General features: G+C 41.3%; 1 non-coding gene across 1 annotated transcript; it reads left to right on the top strand.

The window, feature by feature from the left end:
* Positions 1-3,708: 3,708 nt before the first annotated feature.
* LOC136872836 (5S ribosomal RNA) lies at positions 3,709-3,827 on the top strand. Its single transcript, XR_010860001.2, has one exon. It is a non-coding gene; the product is annotated as a 5S ribosomal RNA (ribosomal RNA).
* Positions 3,828-18,449: the final 14,622 nt, after the last annotated feature.

Raw genomic sequence — 18,449 nt, 5'->3', positions numbered from 1 at the left:
AGATAGTGGATTCGAACCCAATGTCGCCAGACCTAAAGATGGTTTTACCTGGTTTCTCATTTTCACAGCACGCAAATCTTGGGGCTGTAACTTAATTAAGGCCAAGGCCGTCCTTCCCACTCCTAGACCTTTCGTAACTCATCGTCGCCATAATACCTATTTGTGTCGGTGCGTCGTAAACGAAGTTTAAAGAAAGGACTAGCTACTAATGTCAAAAATTACTGTTGTTCGTTTAAAAAAAACAAAGTCGGTGTCGATCTCTCCGTTATTAAAATCCCATGGGAAAACGTAGTTCAATGTTTAACGAATCTTTTAATGTTATTTCAGAATCTGAAAACATGTATCGATATTAATAACGTATTAGAAGTTATTCTGGCATAACATCGTAGGTGAATAACCCGGTATATACCTGGTAGAAAACAAAGTACTGTGATGTGAAACATGAATACATTTGTTTCTGGGGCCGATGACCTTGGATGTTAGGCCCCTTAAAACAACAAGCATCAACATTTTTTTTTCTCTCGTAGACACAACAATACATGCAAACAGAAGAAAACACATAGGTCTATAATCTTACCTCAGATTTTCGTCTGGAGTAGGCTATATAATATTTCTAGCGGTCTTCTTTTACAGCCTGAGGGCTGGGTTCGATTCCCGGCTCAGCCACAAAATTTAAAAGTTGTACGAGGACTGGAACGGGGTCCACTCAGCCTAGAGAGGTCAATTGGTTATAAGGGGGTTCGACTAACCCTTCAACCATCCTCGAAGTGGTTTTCCGTGGTTTCCCACTTCTCCTCCAGACAAACGCCGGATTGGTACCTAACTTAAGGCCACGGCCAGTTCCTTCCTTCTTCCTTGTCTATCCCATCCGAACTTACCATCCTGCCACAAGTCCTCTGTTCAGCATAGCAGTTGAGGCCGCGGGCGAGGAACTGGTCCTCCTACCTTGATGTATACCCCCGATCCAAAGTCTTACACCCCAGGAAACTCCCTTGAGGCGTTGGAGGTGGAATCCCTTGCTGAGTGCGAGGGAAAACCCAACCCTGGAGGGTAAACGGATTAAGAACACAGAAAAAAGAAATGGTAATAATACATTAGGATATCAAATATACTCGGTAAATTATGTTTAAAGTACCAAACGTATTTTAAAAAGGAAGTGAGCAAACATATTATGTATACATGTATGCATACGTAAATATATTTGCATCTGAATGTAAATTAATTAGTTTATTGTATTTCATTTTACCTAGACTAAATTGTTTCCTGTTCTGAGATTTCCCATAGAGTACAACATTTTTTTCGTGATTTGGATGCCTCACGTGGCGGGATTACACGTCACGAGAGAGAAACTTCGGTGCAGCGGGGTTTATACATGTTGGAACCTCAATAAATCCACCATTATTCGAAAGGAGTCGATTGTATTTGTTAAATTGTATCTGTATACTCTTTCTTCGGACTGCACTATTAAACCCAGTCCCAGCTGTACTTAGTCCTGCCGTATGCGTCTCCGCGGAGTGCATACATACTGCAGCTATTCATCCCTACTCATGACTGGTATATTTCTTGAGCAACTAACTTCGGTTGAACTGTTGAGTGGACGTTGAGAGGACTCATTTGAAGCAGTTAGATTGGAAGCAAGAAGATCCACTCTTTCGCAGACAATGCAGACATTGTTGCTGATGAAATTAAATGGCGTATGGCTTTTAGTGCCGGGAGAGTCCGAGGACAAGTTCGGCTCGCTAGGTGCAGGTCTTTTGAATTGACACCCGTAGGTAACCTGCGCGTCATGATGAGGATGAAATGATGATGAAGACGACACATACACCCAGCCCCCGTGCCAGAGAAATTAACCAATTAAGGTTAAAATTCCCGACCCTGCCGGGAATCGAACCCGGGACCCCCGTGACCAAAGGCCAGCACGCTAACCATTTAGCCATGGAGCCGGACATTGTTGCTGATTAATTTAATCGACTCTCTTTTAGCAGTTACATTAGAATTTAGTCTGGCTCCATGGTTAAATAGTTACCGTGCTGGCCTTTGGCCCAGAGAGTCCCGGGTTCGATTCCCGGCCGGGACAGGGATTTTAACCTTCATTGGTTAATTTCGATGGTCGGGGGTTGGGTGTGTGTGCTGTCTTCTTCTTCTTCTTAATCTGCTTACCCTCCAGGGTTGGTTTTTCCCTCGGACTCAACGAGGGATCCCACCCTACCGTCTCAAGGGCAGTGTCCTGGAGTTTGAGACTTTGGGTCGGGGGATACAATTAGGGAGGATGACCAGTACCTCGCCCAGGCGGCCTCACCTGCTATGCTGAATAGGGGCCTTGTGAGGGTATGGGAAGATTGGAAAGAATAGACAAGGAAGAGGGAAGGAAGGGGCCGTGGCCTTAAGTTAGGTACCATCCCGGCATTTGCCTGGAGGAGAAGTGGGAAACCACGGAAAACCACTTCGTGGATGGCTGAGGGTGGAATCAAATCCCCCTCTACTCAGTTGACCTCCCGAGGCTGAGTGGACCCCGTTCCAGCCCTCGTACCATTTTTCAAATTTCGTGGCAGAGCCGGGAATCGAACTCAGGCCTCCGGGGGTGGCAGCTAATCACACTAACCACTACACGACAGAGGTGGACCTTCATCATTACAATTCATGGCAGATAGAGCCCGATCCTCGCAGACACGGAGGTCGCTCCATGTATGGTGTCAACTCCAAAGACCTGCACTAGGCTTCTTCGGAGATCACACGTCATTTTCGTTCAAAAACAACCAAAAATCTCTAAATCTCTATAAACCTTAACTCTGCGCATTTACGTCTTTCTACTCACACCCAACACCCAGGTGCGGCCGTGGTTTTGACGCAGTCAGCGCACAATTTACCTCCTTGTTAGTAACCTTGCTCCACTGGCTTGATCGAAAGGGAGCTGCAGGGGTTGTCAACATGTTGGATGTGGAGTCACGAGGGAAGGATTTCATCAGTTATGTGGGCATGATTTAGCTATGACGCAAGTTTGCACTTCACTGGGAGTTAACTAATTACACTGTTAAACTATATGAAAGCAAATAATATTTAACTGTAATGTTAGCTCACACAGAGATTGAGAAACTTAATCAAGTATTAAACAGATATAGTACCTGCACGACAAATGTTTGAAAAAAAAAGAAGCGATGAGACAATGAAGGAAATACTTTAGTTACATGTAACTTTAATGCTTATTTACCCACACTTGAGTTTTTCTAAACGGTTTCCCTTGTAACATGAACAGTTTTCAAGATATGAGCATGAAACTTTGTACTTTACATCATTTTCTAGTGTTCTAAAAAGTGAATTAATTTCGTAGTAACATCATGGCCAGATCTTTTAAAAAATATATTTTTGAAATAAAATTACCTAAAAATGAATGATAGGAAGTATTGTTTTAAAAATATTACTTAAATATAAAATGTTTCAGAAAACATAATTCAGTTTGTTCCTCAATTTGGGAGCATATAAAATTTTAAAAATTAGAATCAGTCCAAAATTGTGGATGATACGAGGGAAACACTACTCTTGTGTGAAAAATCTGCACAATTTGAAATGCCCAAAAACATCTTTAAAAATTTTAATTTTCTAAATATTGATAAATATATAGGTTTAGAAGGACCTTTTAGTAATGCATGAACATGTTTAGCTAAGAAGGCCCTGTGGAAGCTGTAAAAATTGAAATTGAATGTTGCCTTTGCCAACGGCCATACCATGTTGAATACACCGGTTCTCGTCCGATCACCGCAGTTAAGCAACATTGGGCGTGGTCAGTACTTGGATGGGTGACCGCTTGGGAACACCACATGCCGTTGGCTCAATTCCATTTTTAGCGGCTGCTTGGCCGAGGCGGTAAAGGCGTACTCGGTTCGCCCGGAAGGACGTGGGTTCGAATCCCCGTCAGGAAGTCGTAAAATTTAAGAAACGAGATTTCCACTTCCGGAGGTGCACATGGCCCTGAGGTTCACTCAGCCTACAGAGAAAGTGAGTACCAGGTTAATTTCTGGGGGCAAAGGTGGCCGGGCGTAGAGCTAACCACTTTACCCCATCAAGTGCCGAGGTTACGGATAATGGAAGCCTTTACCTTCCACCCCTCCAAGGGCCTTCATGGCCTGTACGGAGATGACTTTGCTTTGCTTTGCTTTGCTATTTTAGATAGGTTTGAGCTGTATGTTCCCCCTTAAAAGTAATGTATTCAGTATAAGCCCGTAAGTACATACGATTCAATTATGTGCTGTACATGCTCGAAAACGGTATTCTTTATATCACGAAATTTCGATAACTCGAAATTAAAGTTAACTCCCGGGGCCATTCGAGATATCGAGGTTCCACACTACATTCAGATTAGAATATTACATCATACATCACCATTATAGACTGTTATGACTTTCAGTGTTCAGTCTGCAAGCCTCTGTGAATCGCCTCCACAATACTATACTTGTAACTAGTTCTGTGGTCTTGTTTAGTTCTATATTTCTGAGTCAACCATCGTTCGAGTGTCTTCCAAAGTCCGATCTCATACAATGTTAACGCAGTCTCTACGCAACATTTTTTTTTTTGCTAGTGGTTTTACGTCGCACCGACACAGATAGGTCTTATGGCGACGATGGGATAGGAAAGGCCTAGGAATTGGAAGGAAGCGGCCGTGGCCTTAATTAAGGTACAGCCCCAGCATTTGCCTGGTGTGAAAATGGGAAACCACGGAAAACCATCTTCAGGTCTGCCGACAGTGGGATTCGAACCCACTATCTCCCGGATGCAAGCTCACAGCCGCGTGCCTCTAACCGCACGGCCAACACGCCCGATACGCAACTTTCTTTATATACTATTGGTAAACAAAGATGTACAAATACCGTATCTCGAATTTAAAAAACATCAACCAAAACAAGTTTGAAATAAGAGGGTATTGCAAAAGCGTGAAAGTGAAAGTGAAGATGTGTTTGTTGTAAAAATACACTGTAGTGGGACCTTTCCCACCGTCACCCATGACTCATGGGACCATGTGACAACAAACCAACCCTTTCGGGTCACGAACACATGGGACCATGCTCCACGGAAGTCGATAGTCAAGGGATCTTTTTGGTCTGTGCCGATTTCTCCTCATTGGGATTGTATACTTAATCCACTCACATGAAGAGTTATCGATCATTCGACTCAGCTAGATCAGAGCTACTCTCCCGTTCCTGAGGTCTGAACACGGACTCCTCAGGGCCGAAGAACGTTCGCGGCAAATAAAGGCTCTAAAACATAAACTACCTTAAAGGCCTACAATGAACGGAAGAGGATTTTGGATGCTTGTTTTTCGGCAAAGAATAAGCACAAATAAGTTTTCCAAATTTACTAAGGCGCTCGTTGAAAAATACACATACACTATGACATCCTTGGTAAATTAATATATATTGACAAGTTGAATACAAATATTTAGCAACGGTAAAATCCGTGCTACCATCCATCAGTTAAACTTCATCCACATTCCATAAGAATATTTATGTGGATGACCACAGTTCCTAAGGATATTTCAAATGAAAGAATACTTCCATCCGAACTAACAAGCTGATGGATACCTGATTTGATATACACAGAAAAATATACATCCCCGAGGGATGTCCAATCTCGTTGACATACTACGTCCATACCATTTGTTTTGTCTGTCTATCTCCCGTTGGATATCAAAACTGTTGAGTGTTACACAAACAAAATATAACACAGATTACCTATTTACAGTTACAATTCGAACCATTTTCCTCCAAATATCAGTATTCCCTGGGACCGAATCCCATGTCATGAAGTTAAACATTTACTTACACTAATTCAACTACCCCGGAGTGGTCATTTTATCTTATATCTACCGCCACCAAATATCTGTACGTGAATAAAAAGTATACTGGAGAAATAAACATATGTTTACGTAAACCATGGAAAAGACAATAATATTGCGCGTCTCCACCAATTGGAAGACAAATGAAAATAAAAATCATACGAACACAGGCTCGACAACGAACCCGTCACTTCCAACAACTACCAGTGAAAAATTCACGAAGTCTAAATTCGCGCAGAACAGTACATAACCCAAAACAAGATCACACTCTGAAAAAGAAACACATATTATACACCAACACAAAGTATAAATGGCTGTATTTCATCTCGTAGCGCCCGCTACTTGAGCAAGCTATCGGTCTCTTCTGTGCTCTATTGAGGTTCGAACCTGAGACTCTGGTCGTCTCCATCAGGGACACTGAAATAAAAACCCTAATTAACCTAATCATGTCAAGAACAGTCATAAATTCCTACATTGCCTTTAGATTATGGCTGGTGGATCGTGTGTGGTAATTACGTAAATATTCTGTCTTTATTCTCACAGAAGACTGCACCGTCTTAAAAAGAACACTTCTCGGCCAAACGACTTCCCTCAGCTGCCCTCTCACAAGGACCTTCCCATTCTGGGGCCATAAATCTTCCCTCCGCACAGCGGCGAGAGACCATTTAACGCACTCAATATCGTCAGTCACCGAGTCATCAAAATTATATAATCGAGCTAATGCAGGGTACACCTGCTCGAACCAGCTCATACTATCATTATGTCCTTGAATCATTTCTCAAATTAAGCCGCTATCTTATACCAAAAATCCCGTCAACTCTCCAGGAGTCTGGGGTTCAACCATACATTTCTTCCGTCGTACGTTTTTTACCACAGTTACGTCAGCCTTTAACCCAAAGAACAATGTCCCCTAATCTCTCCCCCTTGAGGCGAGATTGTGTACCTGTCATATACTACCCTACTACTCGAGATATATCGGTATATAAAAATCACCGATCACATTACTTTAAGAAAATACATATAATAATAATAATAATAATAATAATAATAATTATAATAATACTACTACTAATAATAATAATAATAATAATAATAATAATCCATTAATCTGTTGCTTGAAATGTATCGGTATAAAACACTGATCAAGTTACATTAAGAAAATAATAATAATGATAATAATAATAATAATAATAATAATAATAATAATAATAATAATAATAATAATATTCAGACATGATCAAACTCAACTAGAAAATCTCTACTTTGTTAGCCTAGCTAATGTGTAGGGTGGGCCAGGTTTGAACCTCCGCACGTATTTTCTCGAACGTCTTCAGTTACAGCCAAACTTATACACTAGCATGCAAAAACTAACTACTGTCTCTACTTTTATGACTTGAGTGCTGTCACTATCCCACATTAACTTCTGTATAGGCACATGTTAATGATACTGACACCTACTAATCCCTGCTCGTATTATGCCGTCACGCAGATGAAATTATGGCATTAACCTGGCCAAATTTCTATTCATTTTTCCCCCCTAAATCCTTCTCAGCACTCATAACAAAAAAATATAGTATAGCATGCGCATGCATCCTTTAAAAGGGGTCCCAAATTCTATACATCCTTCCTGGTTCACTTCCTTCCCATATCTACTTACAAAAAAACAAATTAAACAAGGGTCATCCGACCACTCCAGGTAATTAACCTATCAATTACCTCATCATTAACCCTATCTTTACAGTAACTCTATTTACAAGGGGAAATACTAACATTGGAAGAAATTAGCTCAATACTCAACAGTTTATGATGTTTTTCTGGCCCCCGCCCGAAGTTTTCAGGGGCCTGCCATCGGTGCTCACTCCATGTCGCTGGCTCGTGCAGTCCTTGGTTCTAGGAGTGTGATGACTTTGCTGGAGTAATCCATCTTCCTGGTAAACAAATCACTGCATTTATATTTACACAATCTTGCACACTTGTTGATCACTCGACACCATCCAACTTCCCCTCTATCGTTCTAGACCGATGCAAGTTACGTGATGCTAATTATTATGGATATCTCAGCTAGTCTATTTAGTTAAATTAGGCGAGTTGTAAATTCATGGTCTCCTCCTTCCCAAGTCTATCGCCTCCTACGTCCGTGACTTATATCAACCGTCCTTTTCTTACTTTCTTATCTCGATTAAATCAGATCCTGTACTTATCATTCCCCTTTACTTGGTGTTATAATCTGTTCCGGAAATCCTGCTCTCAATGTTACATGGATTTAAACTGATAGTATTTCTTCACACGATCTGATTTTCTTTGAAACAAAGTTTACCAAATCCCAAAGTTAGACTCCTCGAAGCTGAGCTCCCTTACTGCTACAGACATTAGCCTTTTACAGTCACTACCTAAGACATAATGACAAATATTCAGAGTTTACTTCGCGATCGGATGTCGCACAAATACCTCTGTCATATAGTTACATTTCCTACTATCACTGCACACTGGAAAACACTTTTAAAACTTCACTCCCGTTTCTTTGTGTCAGTTATTCAGACAAAGAAGAGGTGGACCTCGCTCGCGGACCGCACGTAGTTCCACCTTCTGAAGCTCGTTTCTGACTACTCCCTCCCCCGAGAAACTGCAACAACTTATAGCCAAACCGGGAATAGGGGTGGCTAGCGTGTCTTTCCCCACTCTGATTCTGGCCTTTCCTGGATAAACCAGCCTGTCGAAATTAGCAATACGCTAGACTGTGTGACTTGGTTATGCACAATTACGCTATGATATGCGGAGTTGAATATGTTCGGCGGATCTGCAGTAATTAATTAATCAGCTTGGAGGGGAAATAGGGAATCCCCAAAGGCATCTGGTTTCAGCCATCGCGTCCGTACGCTATGGGTCTTATATAACTTGTTTACCAACGCCTTTCGCTTGGAGAGTATTTTCTATCAGAACTCTTGACTTTATAATTCCACCAAAATTCAGCACACTCCTCTAACAGGTGCAGTTTTGTTAATCAAGTCTTATTTACGCCAAAAATGCATTAAATTTAGCCCGATCGCTCTGGCATCGCTGTACGCTGGCAGATGTTTTCCAATATGGAGTCGCTAAATAGTGTTCTTCTCCTGCTTCTTCTATGACGTGTGCCTAATTCGGGGATTCTTTAAGCCACCCAGTGGGCGGGTGAAGGCGCCTCTCTGGCGGGCTTCGTATTGCACAACCTGACGATACCCCCAGCATCCACACAAAGAAAGCTTGCTGCCAGCTTCCTTACTAAGCATATCACTTGAAATAAATACTAATTGTGCCGGTACGGTCACAGTAGGTACTCCTTCCGCAGCCAAGAAAGTTGCCTGCTGAGATCATCAACACTCCAGATGATGGCTGTCCGTTTTTCACGTATTTCACATGAGACTTTTTTTTTTTTTTACAAGTTGCTATACGTCGCACCGACACAGATAGGTCTTATGACTACGATGAGAAAATAAAGGGCCAAGAGTGGGAAGGAAGTGGCCGTGGCCTTAATTAAGTTACAGCCCCAACATTTGCCTCGTGTAAAAATGGGAAACCACGGAAAACCATCTTCACAGCTGCCAACAAGAGGATTTAGAACCTTCAATTTCTCGAATACTGGATACTGGCCGCACTTAATCGACTGAAGGTATAGAGCTCCGACAAATTACACGATTGTACTTTAAAATAAGGTCATGGGGGATATCACCACATTTCTAGCCGTTTCTTATCTCAACGTCCCGGAAAACTGATGTGTTTTAGTTCAACGTTTACAAGGAGCATTACAAAATTATGAAAAGAGGAAATTAACTTCCTGTCATCCATATTCTATTATTATTGTTTAATCTGTTTACCCTCCAGGGTTGCTTTTCCCCCCGGAATCAGCGAAGGATCCCACCTCTACCGCCTCAAGGGCAGTGTTCTGGAGCAGTAGACATTTGGTCGTAGATCTGTGGAGGAGGACCAGTACCTTGCCCAGGCGGCCTGACCTACTATGCCGAGCAGGGGCCTTGTGGCGGGTGGGAAGATTGGAAGGAAGAGGGAAGGAAGCGGCCGTGGCCGTAAATTAGGTACCATCCCGCGATTTGCCTGGAGTAGAAGTGGGAAAACCAAAAACCACTTCGAGGATGGCTGAGGTGGGAATCGAACCCTCTCTACTCAGTTGGCCTCCTCAGGCTGAGTGGACCCCGTTCCAGTCCTCTTGCCACGTTTCAAATTTTGTGATAGAGTCAGGCCTCCGGGATGGCAGCCAATCACACTAACCACTACACCACAGAGGCGGAATCTGTATTCTACACTGGTGACAAATTATATTTCGTTAGTTTGTCTGGTTCATGTAATGTAGTGCCAGTAGGTCTTTCCACTGTACATTAAACGAGGGTGACACGCTTGCCTTCCAATTCACATGCTCTGGTTTGTTAAAGCGGCTGAAACGCTTGTTTGCGCGCGCTGTTCACTGCGTCATTAAACGGTCGAATTGACCCACAAAGAATATACCGACCGGTTCTAGCGCTATAGGAAGTACGTTGGCTATTCACCACTTTGATTCAAAGGGTTCACAGAGAGCAAGCAACCTCGAGCGATCATCGTGAAAACAATGGTAAATGATGAACAAGTCTGTGAAACTGACTGAGAAATGGTAAATACTTCTCGTGACATACTTCATATTTTGCCCCATTAATCTTATAAATTATTTATTTCCCATTATAATAAAAACTGGGATTATTGAGTAATATTTTTGAATATTTTTGAAGTGAAACTGCGGCGAAAAAGCTATAACGCAAAACGTGATTATAGCTCCAACATTACCTATACGGTAGGGGAATGGTTTGTGTACTTTATTTGCTAATGGCTTTACGTTGCACCGACACAGATAGGTCTTATGGCGACGATGTGTTAGGAAAGGCCTAGGAGTAGGAAGGAAGCGGCCGTGGCCTTAATTAACCCTTTGAGCGCCGTGTGCTATTACGGTTTCCCTACCGCTGAGCGCCAAGGCTAGTTTCCGTTTTTTGCAAGCTTTTTTTTTTTTGGTAGGGGCTTTACGTCGCACCGACACAGATAGGTCTTATGGCGACGATGGGATGGGAAAGGCCTAGGAGTTGGAAGGAAGCGGCCGTGGCCTTAATTCAGGTACAGCCCCAGCATTTGCCTGGTGTGAAAATGGGAAACCACGGAAAACCATCTTCAGGGCTGCCGATAGTAGGATTCGAACCTACTATCTCCCGGATGCAAGCTCACAGCCGCGCGCCTCTACGCGCACGGCCAACTCGCCCGGTTGCAAGCTTTTATTTGATCACTCACAGTTCAGCTGTTATTGTAGGTAGAAACTTGAAATGTTCGTTATTATTTTACTAATATGATTGCCTATACAAATAAAGCCTTACTCAGTTCATTTATGACCATTAGTAAATATATGGCGGCCAAGAGCCAAAATAATTAATTAATTAAAAATAAGAGTTTAGCAATAAAATTTAGGTAGAACAAAACAATTCTTTATGCATCGCGAACATATTTATTGAATAGTACAACCTATTATGAAGCTATATTGAAAATTTCATTAATTTTGTACCTAAAATAAATCTGTAGTAAAAATTTACATATCCAAATGAGCCAAAAATACACTCGTTTGATGTAGATGTTGGTTCCCATAGGGAACCTAAAATATTTGTCCCGAATGAGTAAATTTATAATACCAATATAATGGTCCGTTATTGGACATTATAAATTTTCCAGCTAACTCATTCTATTTTTGGAAATGAGACATAGCTCTCATAGTGCATTGGCACTGCTGGTGGCTTCAAATAGCCTATGCAGTGGCGTCCACGGTATGCACTAGCCTTGCGTCTTGGGTGGTGTGCTAAGTTCCAACTGACGAGCCTAACTTAGCACACGAGGGCGAAACGCAGGCAACCAAGAATGAGTTAGCTGGAAAATTTATAATGTCCAATAACGGACCATTATATTGGTATTAACACTCGTTTGGTTTATGTCAGTACTAATGAAATACGGTTTAAACTTCTTTTACATAACACTTACATAACATACTACAAATAATAATAATAATAATAATAATAATAATAATAATAATAATAATAATAATAATAATAATAATAATCAAATTCAGTACAAGAACATTTTCCAAGACCTCTCAAACACACTTATGTTTTGTCAAGGAGAGTGGACATATAATCATTTTCACAGCAATAAATGAACAAGTAAAAGATCAAAAGCAACTAGACACAGAGCGGTCAAGGTACATAGCGAAACTGCTAGTGTTGTTGCCGTGACAAGTAAAGCGCGCCAATAAATATGCCTACCGATTGGACTGATATACTGAAACAATGGCCTTGAAAATAAAAGAGGCTTTTTATTGCTAAAATAGTAAGTCTTTAACTAACTATATTGGGAAATTCTGAAAGGAAATGACTGTTAATTTTAATAAGAAGAAATAAATACTGAACGTCCTTTAGAAAGGACGTTGGCAGTTTTCAGATGGAAACCAAAGGAGCTTTCAAAAGGATGTTGGCGCTCAGAGGGTTAAGGTACAGCCCCAGCATTTGCCTAGTGTGAAAATGGGAAACAGCGTAAAACCATCTTCAGGGCTGCCGACAGTGGGATTCGAACCCTTATCCCCCGGATGCAAGTTGACTGCCGCGCACCCCGAACCGCGCGGCCAGCTCGCCCAGTGGATTGTGTATTAATCAAGAAATGGGATTAAGCCGCAGAGGTACATTTAAACGAAGCATACAGTAAAAGGAATAATAATACTGTAGTGCAAGGTGGTGCATTTTCGATAAAAATGTAATTAATCATGCACTCAATACTTCATTTGCAGTACTATAAACATTCTTTCACATTGACAATGAAGTAGTCAACTTACACAATGAAACACATTATTAATAATAGTATTTTAATAAACCCCATTGTAAAAACTTTATGAAACAGAGGAACCTGTCGTTGATCGTAATTGCACCGCTTGTGGTACAATTGTGATCACACAAAGTACAATTTGGATCACACACATTTTCCATGCGCAAAGTATCTCTTTCCTTTTCGCTCAACACATATTTCATGATATCACGCATTGCAGTCCTGGCATTTAATCCATGGTCCTTTTGTCACGTAATTCTCACAGTTATAACCCAGATGGCAAAAACCACCCATGTTGTCTTTGAAATGGTCTCGTTGAGATTAAGTACCTGGAAGATTTGTTGTGATTAGTATGCCGGTTATCTTGTGATTTGCGTTTACGCTATGGTCATTCTTAAAGAGAGATTTTTTGGACTTAACATTCCGAAAATGCTGATCTGATTTTAAATAGAATGAAGATATTACCGTTCATATCTATGGCGTGGATTTTGTTTCAGATGAGGGTAAGATATTTTTCATAGAGTCGTCTGGTGGTAAAGCACTTGTAATATTAAAAGTAAGTTAAAGTACTTTTCATAATGTTTGAATAATCTGGTGTTGAATTAGTACATTAAGTAATTGCAGTTATTCCTTTCAGCTAGGAATTGTTTGAAGGAACCTTAGGAATTTTTGACAACGATATTGTTTGGTAGATAATGAACAAACTGACGGTCAATGAAAGTGCATATTATACAATTTCATATAAACTTTCTTCTCTGATTTGTGCGGCACCTGCAGTGATAAAGATGCATAAACCTATGATCAAAATTCTATTATTTCATCTGATGGGAAATGCGAACTTCACGGAAAAATGAATTTACGAGCTGCCATCGTTGGAACTATTTTACGAATAAGTTGAGATGATACTGAGATGAGTGCCGAACGGAAGAAAACAGGTGGCTTAAGAAATTATTAAATTGGATCCCTCATGAAAATAGTTGCACACGAAGGCCATGATAGACCAACCAAGAAGGGTTTAACAATGCCATAATACAACGCAACCTAAGCGACATAGATTGGGGAGATAGCAACGACGGAATCTACTGGAAGTTCAATAAGCGACACTAAGTAAGGTTTAAATCGCATACCAAATTAAAGTGGTGTAATTGTTTGAATATTTACCTGCTCTTTGCTTCAGTTCGCACTCGTGCTCCCCTGTAAACATTCAAAACGTGTTTCTGACTCGGGGGCAAGAACGTTTTCTATGGATTGCTTAGCGCAGGAATGAAGAAGAAACCACTGGCATTAGACTTAATGGGTCTAGATTGCTTCACTTTTAGAGACAGTCTTATGAAATATCCTCTCTCTCTCTCTCTCTCTCTCTCTCTCTCTCTCTCTCTCTCTCTCTCATTCCTTTGCCACCAGTTGAACACAATGCCAAGGAACAGAACCCAAACAATGGAGAGGGAAGCTCTTCTGGTACTAAATGGACCACTTTGTGAAACGCGAGTCCAATTCTCAAGTATTGTTCTGCTTTCTAAAATATCTCAGTAAACGAGGTACAGAGTCTGCTTGATTCAAATAAATGACGAAGGTTAAACAGTTCCATAAATAATGTTACACGTAAATCTGGAGTGTCAATTTATAATACTCCGTCTAAATTTCTCCTCCTCACTATCAATTTTAATATTCATCTTATTCTTCTGAACTTCGTATTAATGAACTCCAATTTGCTCGACCAGCTGCTTCTTCTGGGTGCAGGTTAATAAAGTTCAAATCGCTCCTTTTTATATCCAGTCACCACTGTTAGGGTTCCCTCGCCCACATGGTGTTTGACGTACAGGCAACATGTAAGGCTTATGATAGTGACCAACACTTCTCTGAAGACATTCATTTACTCTGGAATGTACCTCCTCGTTCTATTGTACGTATCACAGCGGTCCTCCACGTGATGGCGTAGATTCAAACATAAGTAAGACAGTTCTTATCGACTGTCGTAGCATCCTCATTTTCATTGTGTGTGAAAAGTGTTCATCACACTGAGAGACGAAACGACACTCTGCGTCATATAGTGCAACTGTTAAGTGCTACTTTCCGCTAGATGTTTAACTTCAAGCAAGTCAGTATTCGCTTGTAATACTACTAGAGTCAATAACTTCTTGGACTCGCGCTTACAGTGTAGGCAACACTGTGTACATCTGTGTATGTACTACAGTCAATATGTTTGTGGACTGACGCCAACAGTTCAAGGATCACAGTGATTTGACCTGTCTTTTTGCGTCTGTTTTCCCGTCGTGGTGATCCATACGGTTTCGAATTGATCATCGCAAAAGTTTCGCTAGTGGATTTGCCTAATATTTGGTAGAACTTAAAATTTGCTCCCTTGCTCAATCAACGACATTTTCAAGTTCCGCCGCTGACATATAATTACCCTTCACAACAGAGGCCGTTGCTCTGCATACACTGTTTGCACGCAGCTGCCTCTGTGGATAAGTGGTAGAGTGTCGGCCTCCGGATACCAAGATAAGGAGTTCAAACCCGGCAGACGTAGCGGATATTTGAGGGGTGGAGGAAAGTTCATTCGACACTACATGTCGTACGATGTCTGCATGTAAAAGATCTCTGTTTACCTGACAAAATTCATTAAATCTCAGCCGTGGACGCCCAACAGAGTTTCCGTTTATTCGGTCTGCCATCTAGTGGGCCTGGAGTAAAACGGAACGTCGAAATTGACAAGCAGACAGCCAGATGGCGTCAAATTGAAAAGTCTGCACACGGTAGCTAAGACCATACGATTATATCTATGTTTGCACGCAACTACCTCTTGTTAAGACTAGCGAAGACACGGCAACATCCTGTGGTACAAACTCTCCGCTGTAATGCACCACAGCGACACAAGGCAGCAAGTTCATGCACGCAATTATTCTACTACGTATATGACACTGCTGTACTCCCTTCATGGCATTAATATCATATTGATAATTACTCCTACTTCTTCATTATATTTGACATTACTCGGTAAACGGAATCTTTGATACCTATGTTTGGATGGAACAAGAGGAGGAGGTGGACAGTTTCGAAGTACTTAATCTTAATCATGTTAAGATATACTGTAGGTCAAATTCTTGAAGACAATCATGCCACGTGATTTTTCAATTATAGTATGCCTGAATTTACTTTAGGCTAAAAAATTTTTTGTCACCTGGAAGGACGTGGGTTCGATTCCTCGTCAGGAAGTCGAAGAATTTAAGAAACGAGACTTCCACTTCCGGAGGTGCATAAAGGGTCCTGAGGTTCACTCACACTATACCAACAATGAGTACCAGGTTAATTCCTAGGGGGAAAAGGCCGGGCATAGAGATAACCACTCTACCCCATGAAGTGCCGAGGTTACGGATAGTGGAAGGCTTTACCTTCCACCCTTCCAAGGTCTTTCATGGCCTACACGGCGATCATTTTGCTTTTATTAATAATTATTTGTGGCTCAACAGACATTTCTACTTTTATAAATTACTGCGTTAATGGGATGTTCTCGAATGACCAACAAACGAGGAAGCCCACTTCTACCGTTTCGTTGGCTGTGAAGAAAATTGTTCTCTAACCCTTAGTCCCAGTTTCTTGATACGGGGTCAAGAATTAGGCGAAATGATTATTTATATGGCATGATTTTACGGTCGAATTCACTTCCTGACGCCAACCTCAGTTGAGAACCTAATTAAAATGAAATGGAAGATGGGAAATGAAATTGGGTAAGGAGGTGGAAGGAAAGCTGTCCCGGACTGGAAGTGAAAATGGGAAACCAGAGAAAATCATTCTCAAGATATTAGACGGTGGGATTCGAACCCCTCACGTCTCCCGAATGCAGAGTTTAGCCCCATAACTATAGCAGGTTAACACGTGGGGCCATTCCGCTCTGTAAGAAATCTTCCCCATAGCTTAAGAAAACCGCAGAATGTTCGAACTCATTGTATCTTCTTCTTCTTCTTCTTATCCTTCCTCTTCTTCTTCTTATTATTATTATTATGTAATTCCTGTCTTACATGTTTTAACCAACTGCAGATATATCTCGTCATTCTATTAAATGTATAATAATAATAATAATAATAATAATAATAATAATAATAATAATAATAATAATAATAATAATAGTAATAATGATAATAATAATGATAATAATTTATGTATCCAGGTTGAGTGACCCACGTGGAACACTGCTGGGCCTTAGAGCCCAAATTGTGAAGTTTTCTCCCGTCGATATGTGTCGGTAGGTTTAAGATCGTCAACGAAATCCTGCGGGTCAAACTTCCGAAAAACTGACGTCTTCGAAAACTGTAGAAAGTAGGTAATGGGACTAAAAACCAATGAAATTTTTTATACTCTCTATAAAATAATCAAACGTGTCTGCTCACCTGTCTCAGTATTTCTATTCGGAATAAGCTTTTCTAAACGTTGTAATTAATACATTGGAGACAATGGAACGATAGGACAAATCTTAAGACACTCAGGAATTCTTTAGTTAGTTTCGAGAGAAGTGTATGCGGTAAGACCAAGGCATGAATATGACAAGCATGTTAGAGTATTATACAGGATGTAGTAACTAAGAGCCCGCTACGTTAGCTAAACTCTATTCGATTTCACATACTTTACTGCCCCCCCCCTCCTCTAAGCACATAGCACTATAGCCCATGAAGGGCCTTGGCCTACCAAACAACCACTGCTCAGCCCGAAGGTCTGAGGATTACGAAGTGTCGTGTGGTCAGCACTACGAATCCTCTCGGCCGTTATTGTTGGTTTTCTACACCGGGGCCGGTATCTCACCGCCAGACAGCTCCTCAGTTCTAATCACGTAGGCTGAGTGGACCTCGAACCAGCCCTCAAGTCCAGGTAGAAATCACTGATCTGGCCGGGAATCGAACCCTGTGCCTCCTGGTAACAGGCAGACACGCTACCCCTACACCACGGGGCCGGCATACTTTACTGCTATCTTGGGAAAATACTGTACATAGGACCTTTTCCCAAATACATGGAATGGACCACTGGTTCCAATTTCAACCAAGCAAGTGGCTATACGGTTTGGGTCACGTAGCTGTCAGCTTGAATTCGGGAGCTACTGGGTTCGAACCTCACTGTCGGCAGCTCTGAAGATAGTTTTCCTTGGTTCCTCAATTTAAACACCAGGCACATTCTGGGTCTGTACCTAAATTAAGGCAACCATCAATTCCTTCTCACTCCTAAACCTTTCCTACCACATCATCGCCATAAGACCTATATTTGTCGGTGCGACGTAAAGCGAAATTGTAAAAATAAAATAACAATCCACTTATATCCGGCCGGACGTTCAACCACTTGCAGTTTTCTTCCCAAGTGACATCAAATTCCCCGTTAGTAACAATGTGCTCTGCTTTTAATATGCTATTTAAGAACCACAACTAGATGTCTCAATGTCCCTAACAGAGTTGATAATTTGTCCACTACAACTCTCAACAAATATAAATAAAATGTAATTTAAAGAGTAATATAGTTTAAAAAGTAAATATAACTAATTATAGGGCCGGGCTGAGTGGCTCAGACGGTTGAGGCGCTGGCCTTCTGTCCCCAACGTGGCAGGTTCGATCCTGGCTCAGTCCGGTGGTATTTGAAGGTGCTCAAATACGTCAGCCTCGTGTCGGTAGATTTACTGACAAGTAAAAGAACTCCTGCGGGACTAAATTCCGGCACCTCGGCGTCTCCGAAAACCGTAAAAGTAGTTAGTGGGACATAAGGAAAATAACATTAT

The sequence above is a fragment of the Anabrus simplex genome, chromosome 4, assembly GCF_040414725.1.
Source record: "Anabrus simplex isolate iqAnaSimp1 chromosome 4, ASM4041472v1, whole genome shotgun sequence".
NCBI lineage: Eukaryota > Metazoa > Arthropoda > Insecta > Orthoptera > Tettigoniidae > Anabrus > Anabrus simplex.
This window is presented reverse-complemented; position numbering and strand designations above follow the sequence as displayed.